The sequence below is a fragment of the Carya illinoinensis genome, chromosome 6 (assembly GCF_018687715.1).
Source record: "Carya illinoinensis cultivar Pawnee chromosome 6, C.illinoinensisPawnee_v1, whole genome shotgun sequence".
NCBI lineage: Eukaryota > Viridiplantae > Streptophyta > Magnoliopsida > Fagales > Juglandaceae > Carya > Carya illinoinensis.
The window spans coordinates 2,602,367-2,608,289 of NC_056757.1; the positions used below are offsets into that span (position 1 = coordinate 2,602,367).

Genomic DNA, 5,923 nt, shown 5'->3' on the forward strand with positions numbered 1-5,923 from the left:
AGACTTCATAATCAAATTTAAAAAGATTCACGTGTTAAAGACAGCATCATTCACTTTTTTAAAAAATTCAAATAAAAGTTTCTTATTTTTCATTTGTCAAAAACATCATTCACTTTTCAAAAATTTCAAATCTAATCCTTTTACTTTTCGCATATGACAAAATAAGTACTATTTACTTTTCAATATTTTCAAATAAAATCATCTACCTTTTACATGAGTTAAAAAGAGCATCAATCACTTTAAAAAATATTCAAATAAAGTATGCACATGTGAAATATGACAATCAATTATCTTTAATATTTTTAAAATTTTCAAACAAAATCATCTACTTTTTACATAAGTCAAAAAGAGTATCAATCACTTTTAAAATATTCAAATAAAGCATGCACATGTGAAAAATAACAATCAATCATCTTTAATATTTTCAAAATTCAAACATTTAATCATGTCATGCACATGTGAAAGACGACAATCAATCATTTTTTAAAATTTTAAAATTTAATTTTCAAAATATTCATGCACATGTGGAAAATGTATTTTGATACTTTATGATAAAATATTAATTTTGATTTTTAATTCTAATTTTGAATTTTTAATATATTTACTACATTACTCTATGAGTTTTAATGTGAATTTGTTTCCTTCTTATTCAAACTTGGTTCCTTGATATGCTTTTGACTCCATTATGTAGACAACTTAAGTTTAAAACTCCTTTATTTTTTGAATTCATTTATTATCATCAAAATCTATGTATAGATATATAATTATATGAAACTTGAAATTTTGGGTTTAACAACTTAAACTCAACATACCACATACTTTGTCAAACCCCCACCCCCCCTCCCAAACACCGAATCCTAGTTCTGCCCCTGACCTTAGGTATTGGAATGTTGAGTAGTTGCAATGTATTAAATAATGTTTTGCAGTGATTTTTTGTGGCTTAAGCCTACCCTTCAAGTACTCTTGTAAACATCTTTTCATTCATTTCTAGATGAGTTGTTCTACAGAACAACAACTGTAGCAGCTACACACTTGCACACCATACGTGGCTTCCTTTTTTTTTTTTTAATAATTCAAAACGTGCGTTTTTAGAAAATGGAATACGGTTGGTGTTTTGCATTTCGAAATCCTCCCTCCCGCGAAACCCCTCCTACGTCACCCGCGACACACCCCCTTGCTCGGCCCAGCGTCCGCCCAGCGCCACCGGCGACGCCGGCTCTCCGCCCAGAAACACCGAGCGTCACCACTTTGCTCATACGAAGCCACCGCTCCTCGGGAAATCCTTTAACAAGCAAATGGTGTAATTTTTGGACTGCGAAGTCCCTGAAACTCTCTGGCCGCCGGCATTGCTCATACGAAGGTAACAGAAAATTTGTGAAAAGTGAACTTTCATATGGTTACGTTCATCGTGTACTTGGATATGTGAGTTTTGGGTTTTGTGAGATGGATATTTCGGATTAGGGCATGGATAAAAAAACATTTGCATGGCTTTTGACTGCTAGTTTCGAGCTCTGTTTTCAAGCATCTCTTTCATACATTGTTTGATGTAGGCTGATTATCTGTATTGCGAATCAATTTTTTGCATCGTCATTCACCACTCTACTGTACTCAATCTGTGGTCTTATAAATAGAAAAGAAGGAAAAAAATCCAGTGATTCATGGAACATCATATAGCTCAAGCCTCACAAATATATGCATACAGTTCATATATCTCTCTGTGAGGAATTTGCCCTCTTTGTCTTGACCATGGGAACGTACGTGATATCCTTTTTGCTTGCTTTTCTTGCAATGCAGCTTCCTCTATTAATGACAGGTCGGTTACAACTCATTTTCTCCTCGTTTCCTAGCTTTCACCTCTTGTTATTGCTCTTTGTGCGGACTGTCATTCAAAGAAGCTACATTTATTTGTTTCTCTATTTTGTTTTATTCATTATATTGTTTATGTCGGTGGTTTACGTGGGCTATCTTGGTTAAGTGGTGAATCTGTAAATGGGTTTTGATTTATGATTTATTCTTAGAGTTTGTGCTACAGATGCTCTGAGTTTCATCAAGAACATAAAGATAAGATATTCATTTATAAAAAATGGGGGATGGCGATGACTACAAGTTCTTGAAGATAAGAGACGTCGTTGCTTCCATCAATCAGCGGGTGAACCTCATCGACGTGATCATTGAGTTCAGTGCTCCAAGGCAAACCAAGGGAATTGGTACTCTCTCCCTCTTATTCGCTTCTAGCAGTTCTACATTTCCTGGAATATCATGGTTGTTGTTCTGTCTCAAAACTGCGCTGCTAATATAGTCTCTTTCTCAAAATTTGTGGTTTTAATTTTAGTTTCTCATTCCTTTTAGAAAGTACAATTCTTTGAATTTTTGAGTTTACGGAAATGAAAAAGGCAACGTTGTACCATTGATGACTTTTCTGGCGATGATGACACAAAGGCCGGACTCACGGCTGCTATCACTTTGGTTGGTTGGTAGTAGAGTGATGAAAAGTGCTGTAAGGTTTCTGTTCTGAGCCATTTCATACAATGTTGGAAATGAAAACATCGTTTCATATTCTTGGTTGTTCTTTTTTGGATATGCGTCTTAGAATGTGGCTTTTTTTGTTATCAGATCTCATAAGACACGGAACACTTTTTTATTTTTTTTATAATTCACGGAACACTATATTTGATTAAAGCAAAAATAAGACCTAAAACCATAATGTTTTAACAAGAGTCTGAGTTTTAACAAGATGTAACAATCCCATATTCGTGGACAATCGAACTTCTATATATTGTGTCCTGCCCAAATCCATCCTATACACAAAATAAAAATAAGATATTCATTTATTAAAAAAACTCTAAGATGTAGCCAAAAATAAGACCTAAAACCATAATGTTAATCTGTCTTTCTTATGTGAATTCAAATTCTTTTGATTTTGCTTTCATTATTTCTATTGTCTGCTGTAAATTGTAGTGCAGAAATGCTTCTCCCCAATTCCCAACTTGGGGAAAAGTTGACTTTTAGCATTTCCTCATTGATTATGCTTATTGGGGATTATTATAATGAATAAAAATAATATTAGCTTTACATTTGGCTTATTGGGTTGGATCTCATTTGGCTTTGATACTGGTTTGTAGGATTATATATGCAGCAGTTATAGAGTATGATTCATTATAATGTTATTTTGAATGCATAGATCATGCAATTAAAATCTACCACCAAAGTTCTGGGACCTTATTAAGAACTTTGCAGTTTTGCTCAGACAAAATTTTCATATATTGATTTATAGTATTGAGATTTAAAAAAAAAATATATTTAAGGTCTAGAAATTAAAAATTTTTATGCAGTGGTCATCATTTGAAGTTCTAAATTGAATGCTAGTCTTGTTTCATAGTAAGTATCACCATGACTTGGTTATGAAATTATTCAAGAACTACTTCCATTCATGCAATAACTTAATTTTAGTGTTAACTTTGGGTCCTATATGCTAGTTGCCAAGACAGATTCCAGGCCAGTTGTTTATTCAAATGTGATTTCAGAATTTTGGGAATCAGCTAGTTGCTATTTTTCTTGTTGTCTTCAAGTCCACTGAAAGTTAACACTATTCTCTTTAACTTGCTCTGTCTGTGCATGTTGTGAGGCAAGAGCTTCATCTTGGATTTCCCAATTAAGCGCATAACCTGATTTAGAAATTCTTTGGTTCTAGTATTTTTATTCTTTTTCATAGGTCAAATAGATAAATTTAGAAATTGTGAATAACATCCAAATAAACAGTGTTGGATCTTTTTCCCTTATTGAGAGGTTGCATTAATAACTCCCACTAGCAAAAAATGCTATTTGTAACAATAATATTTTCACAGTTATTCAAGTGTGAGATTCTATATTAACTGTGACGGTTTAATAAACTTTTTCTTCTTTTGTGCAGTCTAAATTAAAGCCTAAGAAGACTGACTTAATTTTAGTGTGATGGGGGAAGAGGAAGATAGAATGGCACCCAGACCTTCAACGTTGACTTCACAGCCATTTTACACGCATCAAAATTTGTTTGGATCTCCAAATGTCGACCATGTGAGTAGGCAGGTTGATGTATTATTTTCTATTAAAGTGTGTTTGACATGCTCATGCATCTAACTAATTGCATAATGGCAGCATCCTCACGAGATTCCCTACCCTCCGCCTAGTAATTTGGAGGATTTTATTAGAGTTGAAGATTCATTCCGGGTATATTTGAGCTTGTTATCTAAATTCGAAAAATCTACATGTTACTTAATTTGTTTAAAGTCATTTCATTTTTTCTAACGTCGTGCTGCTATTGAGCAGATGCCACCTTATAATCAGTACCAGTTGTCAAGTAATCCGGAACACTTGAGGCAAGAAACGCCTCCTGCGTCAATGACACCAAATAGTGTAGAATTTGAATTTAAAGAAAATGTTGGAAGTTGTCATGATGCTGATGGTATTATACTGTTCGATTATATGTATTTAATGACGCTAAAATTGTATTGATGCTAATTCATCCTTATATTTCCATTCATAGAAATGTTCTTCTACATAAATGAAGATTTAAAGGGTAGCACTGTTGTCCCGGATGATGAGGTACAAGTTGAACCATCTAGATCCAGTATGGAGTTTGACAGTGAGAAAGAGCTTATTGCCTACTATAAGTAGTATGCCAAGCAAGAGAGTTTTGGTGTAAGGACACAGAGGACTAAAAGAGATGATGATGGGAGGCCTGTGTATCTGACTATTGGTTGTGCCCGTGGCGAAAAGTACTATCCGAAGCCAAACACTAATATCTTGAAGCCATGAGCAACAACTAAAACGGGTTGTAAGGTGAAGGTAAATGCAACGTTGAACTACCATGAGAAATGAGTTTTGACTACTATAGAAAACTCTCACAACCATATTACTTTGAGCCCCAAGAAAAGTAGACTATTGCGGTCGCACAAGCATCTAGATGAATATAGTCAAAGGATCCTCGAGCTGAATGATAGAGCTGGTATACGAATGCACAAGAACTTTTATTCTCTTGTTGTTGACGCGGGGGTTATGAGAATTTGGCTTTTCAAGAGAAAGATTGTAGGAATTATATTGACAAAGCTATATATTTAAGGTTGGGTAAAGGAGGTAGCGATGCACTTAATGAGTATTTCAAAAGAATGAGAGATCAGAATGATGGCTTTGTTTCTTACATGGACGTGGATGATGATGGAAGGCTACGGAATATGTTTTGGGCTGATGCACGGAGTCGAGCCGCCTATGAGTATTTTGGAGACATTGTATCCTTCGATACAACGTACCTAACAAATAGGTACGGTATGCCTTTTGCTCCATTCGTTGGTGTTAACCATCATGGCCAGTTCATATTATTCGGGGCGGGATTACTATCAAGCGAGGACACACATAGTTTTGTTTGGTTGTTCCAAATGTGGTTGGATTGCATGAAGGGTAAGGCGCCCTAAACTATCATAACCAATCAAGATCGAGCGATGAAGAATGCGATTGCTACTGTATTCCCTGAAACTCGTCATAGATATTATTTATGGCATATAATGCGCAAACTTCCAGAGAAGTTAGGATCGTACGCCAAATTCAACTATGGGTTGAAAACTGACATTCAGTCTGCATTATATGATTCACATACCACCACAGAATTTGAGGAGAGTTGGGGTCAACTACTTGCAAAGTATGATCTGTTCGGCAACAATTGGCTTCAGTCCTTATATGAGGAGAGGTCCTTTTGGGTTCTAGTCTTCCTCAAGAGTGTATTTTGGGCTAGAATGAGTACAGCGCAAAGGTCCGAAAGTATGAATGCATTTTTTGACGGGTATGTCCATGCTGGGACAACATTGAATGAATTTGTCGACCAATTCGATAATGCTCTTAGAAAGAAAGTGGAGGTCAAGACAACTGCTGATTTCAATTGTAGCAACCAAAC

At 35.2% G+C, this 5,923-nt stretch overlaps 1 non-coding gene across 1 annotated transcript; it reads left to right on the forward strand.

The window, feature by feature from the left end:
- The first annotated feature begins 2,420 nt into the window (after window positions 1-2,420).
- On the forward strand, window positions 2,421-2,520 carry LOC122314605. The gene has a single exon (XR_006243819.1). It is a non-coding gene; the product is annotated as a small nucleolar RNA snoR113 (small nucleolar RNA).
- Window positions 2,521-5,923: the final 3,403 nt, after the last annotated feature.